Raw genomic sequence first — 4,576 nt, 5'->3', positions numbered from 1 at the left:
GATGAAGATGCGAGACTGGGGATGAACACTGTTACAAACTGGAGTCTGGGGCTAGTTAACGCCAGCCTTCATTCTCATGGGGCTGTGGAAGAAATGGCTAAATGCAGTCATTGCAAAGAAATCAACAGATTGTACCGACCACCTCCATCGCCTTCCACGATTAACCTTCTCTTCATTTGGATGCTTTTTATCTGGCTTGACTATGTTTTTCCTTTAAATTGGCAGTCTGTGAGCATTTTGTGGGGAGAAGAGACAGGAGAGGGAATATGACTTGAAATATGGTTGTGGGTGTTTTTTAACAAGTTCTCTGAAAACCTTAAAAAAGACCTTTTAAAAAAAATCTCTGTGAATTACCTTCTTTTGCTTTAAAAATATAGAATGTTCAATGTTCCACACTAGTTCATGATATACACCCTTTAGGGTAGGAAAGAATGATCTCATTTTAGGCACCCAACCAAAACAGAATAATTTCTTTCTTTAAAAAGAAACTTCTACTACTAAAGTTAAATGTGTGAGAATACATGGAACATATACGTTAGACACATTAACACAAGGATAACAATTACTAGCTTTATCTTAAATAAAGATTTACCTATGTAAATAATTTTAGAGGAAAACCCCTCATAATTTCAAAAATAACATCTTTAATTTTTTTCAAATATAATCTGTCCTTTACTTTTCTTCTAAGAACACTGGGAAATTGCCATTTTGAAAGTCAATTCCAAAACATCTTCAAGTTGTAAACCATGGGGACAACAGCAAAATCTTTAACCAGAGAGCATGGTGAAGAACCCAAAACAAAGCAAGACCTCTGCTTTGGGTTTGGATTCTAAAATGTCTTTACGGGATTCTAAACATGATGAAGATGACCTCTCAGAGATCTCCATTTATTCAAATCAAGCAATCATGCCTCTATTTAATGCTTTTTAATGCTATCTTGGCATTCAAATGAAAGGTATTGAGGTTCCCTTAGCCTGTGTCCACAATATGGCGGGCTCAATTCTGAAAAAATAGAAAATATGCTGTTGCAAAGTCAACATATGGCTCCCCCATGATAGAGATCTGCCTAAACATTGCAGAGAGCATATGGCAAAAGAATTTTGTAGACAAAGTGGTATAGTCAAGAACAAGAAGATGATTTTGGGCTTGCTGCCTTTCCATTTTTCTATTATAACAGAAAGTGAAGAAATCACTTGGCCTTAAACATCCACATGCTAACTGGGGGGGAAAAAAAAAAAAGAGCGTATCTGTTGAGTTGTAGAGTGACGTCCATCAGAAATATGAAGTATTTATGACTCCTGATAAAAGAGGACATTTTTGAAACCTCCTTCTAGTGTATTATGCAAATGAGTATAGTAAACACTTTTGGGATACTTTTCAACTCAACAGCTATCTGATTTTCTCCAGTAGCTGAACTGTAAGCCATGGTTTGGTTCTTCACCAACTATGATTACATTTAAACTGTGATTCTGAATCCCCTGGCCATAGCTGATTACCCAAGCTGAGACAATCTAATTCTCTCTCCCAGAAATGGAGAATTGGGATTGAGCAAGAACAGATCATTCATTTCTATGTGTCACTGGCACTGAGTATGGAAACTTGGAATGCATGCGGTAGTCTGGATCTCTGTAAGAACAAAGGAGAGAGAGATTTCTAGTTGTCCTGGTTTTGCATAAGACCCAACCCTAGTTGGCCTTTATACTCAGTCATATACTACTTTACTATAAGAGTTGTCCCTTTCTCTTTTTTGCTTAAACTAGTCTTTTTTTTTTTTTTTTCTGAATGGAGGACTTCTGACGAATACACATAACATCATGAGATCCCATAAAGACATGAATTACAAATACCAAGATGGAGAGGAGAGGAGGGTAAAGTTGGAAGCCTTCATGACCTGTCTTTTCTATTTTTTACCCCTAGCTTATTGTATACTGCTTTCTAATTGCATCTAAAACCCCTTTCTTCAAGCAGTTTCCTGGTAGAAAAATAACTTCTTAAGTTTATTTTTGGGCCTCTTTCAAGCCACTCAGCACAGTCCTGAAATTCCTAGGAGGAGAACTTGTGTTTATTATTGGTTTTCTTTTCTTTTTTTTTAATTTTTATAATGTTTTTATCTTAATTCCAATTAGTTAACATACAGTGTTACAGTAGTTTCAGTTGTACAATATAGTAATTCAACAATTACTTTTATTCATTTAATTCAACAATTAGTTAATAGTTGATTTTAAATCAACTATTGATTTAAAAAATAGTTTTCACCATAATTTCCCATAATTCCAAGTGAGGCAATTTCCATTTTTCTTTCCTCCATTTCCTCCACTGCCTTTTCTTCTCCAGATAGGGAGTTAGGGAACTGCAAAAACCACTACAGAGAAGGCACATTCCCCATGAAGAAGGAATGCCTGTCCTCATAAGGAATATATCATTGGAATTTATTGCTGAATGGTTGGCCATTCTGGAGAAAGTCTCTTGCAATTATATGATCTAGTAATCACTGCTGATAAATCATTTTTTATAAAAAAAAAAACAAAAAACAAAAGAAACTGTTGAAGATTTGCCAAACGAACCTCTGAAATGTGACAATTGAATGATCTGCAGTTTATTTCTCTAATGAAAGACAGTCTTTTAATGCCCAACTTCTTTGTGAAAATGAATGTTTCTACACTTCTCTTTTTCTGAAAGAAGGAATTATCCCACAGTTTAAATAGAGAAATTGCAGCATAGGTTCATCTTCTTAGTGGGAGAGAGACCCCACATAAAATTCAGAAAATTTAGTGAGAGCAGCAGAACAAATGGGATATTATAGGAGTGACAATGATCATAGTTTTCTTTCTAATATGAAAAGACAGCTGGGTTGAGGCACTTGGGCCACCCGCTGCTGGAAGAAAAAATGCTTGAATCCTCAATACCTTTGATTGGCTAGTTTGTGGAGGTGAAAATGTGGGGCTCACAGCATGCACTGGAGAAGTAAGTTAAATTTCATCTGCTCCTGTCTTCCCACCTTTTGCCTACAAAAGATTTCTAATTGAAGTCTCTGCCAAGGAAATGTCAGCCTAATATCTTACTTGAAACTTGATTTGGGAGTTTTTGTGGTGTTATTGAGCCTTTATTCATCCCTTTGAAAATGAAATATATTTTACAGTTTTTGTTAGGCTCATTACTTGTTTGTTTTGCTTTTGTTTTGTTTTGTGTCTGTGATGTAGTGGATTATAGTGGCGTGCCTTCCTAAAATGTAGGAAACAGTGAAAATGCTCTGATGTGGTTACAGTGTAACTTAAAACTATAATTCCTTAGCCATTTGTTCATTCTGTCTTCACTCCAGTGAATGGTGCGAAATGCCTCACCTTTATACTTTTATATTGTTTATTTTTAAAATATGGATTGCTTTGTGAATTTGCATGTCATACCCACACAGGGGCCATGCTAATCTCTGTACTGTTCTGGTTTTAGCATATGCTGCCAAAGCCAGCACAAGCATTATACTTTTAAATAAATAATTACAAGTGTTTGTTTCACGAGTATATCCTTTACCCCAGAAAAACATTTTGCCATGAAATATATTGGCCACTGAAGTATCAGGAAACTCTCTGTGTAATTAGTGCCTGCAATTCAAGACCACAGTTTTGGTGTTTGCCTTCAGCCCCAAGTCACTACCAGTTACTCTTGAGCATTCCATAAGAACACCATTTGGATGGTTAACACCATTTTTGTCTGCCCCTTCAATTATTACAGCTTCTAGGCAGCTTCTTTATCTTGGCAGCAACTTACTCTACACAGAACCAGCCCCTGATATTTCTTTTAAGGTAGAAACACAGACTGTTCACACAGACAGAAGATGACGGTAGGAGGAGGACAGCTTCACACAGGTGGGAGATTCGTTTTTACATAGAAGTGATACCGTCTGGAGGAGGATAGTAGCTGACAGGCGCCAGAGAGCAAGGCCTTGAATTGCGTCATTCAGGTTGGACAAGGCCTACTCCATTTCCTTCACATAAATGATACATTGAATCTGAGCCAACTGGTGGTACTTCTGTTGCAGTGAATGTTTCCTAAGAAATCATGGCCTGAAAATGAAAGATGCATTAGGAGTCTATGGGTATGCACACATCCTCCTCCATGAGGAAATCTTGGTATTGTCTTTTCTTCCCACGAGTGCCCCCTTGAGTGTATCAGTCTGGGCGTGAATAGTCACTGCAGCTCTGGGACCCCTGCCAGTCATCCGCAGTACCATTGCCAGTGTGCGCTGCTCCAAAGCATGTTTGATCATGTCTGTCTCCCTTGATTATAACCACAGACAACTTCTCTCTCCAGCATTTTCAAGAAGCCAGGGTGAGTTCCAATAGATCAAAGGAGTTCAGAGTCCCCAGAGTGCAAAATCCTCGACTGCTCTCCCTAGACAGGGAGATATCCAAATATCCAAAGTCCATTTTACCTTTCTCCAAGGATATCCTTTTCTCTTTCCTTTAAGGTCTGGAGGTTCTTATATGTATGTAAAGTGATGGAGGACAGCACCATGGAATCAGCCCGATGTCATTACACAGAATGTGGTGAATGGATGACAGTTGAGCTTATTTTGGAA

The 4,576-nt window shown here is 37.7% G+C and overlaps 1 pseudogene; it reads right to left on the bottom strand.

Moving 5' to 3' along the window:
- Positions 1 to 3,367: 3,367 nt before the first annotated feature.
- LOC116596658 lies at positions 3,368 to 3,467 on the bottom strand (annotated as a pseudogene).
- Positions 3,468 to 4,576: the final 1,109 nt, after the last annotated feature.

The sequence above is a fragment of the Mustela erminea genome, chromosome 7, assembly GCF_009829155.1.
Source record: "Mustela erminea isolate mMusErm1 chromosome 7, mMusErm1.Pri, whole genome shotgun sequence".
Lineage (NCBI taxonomy): Eukaryota > Metazoa > Chordata > Mammalia > Carnivora > Mustelidae > Mustela > Mustela erminea.
The sequence above is the reverse complement of the archived record's forward strand: the minus strand, read 5'-3'. Positions and strand labels throughout refer to the sequence as shown.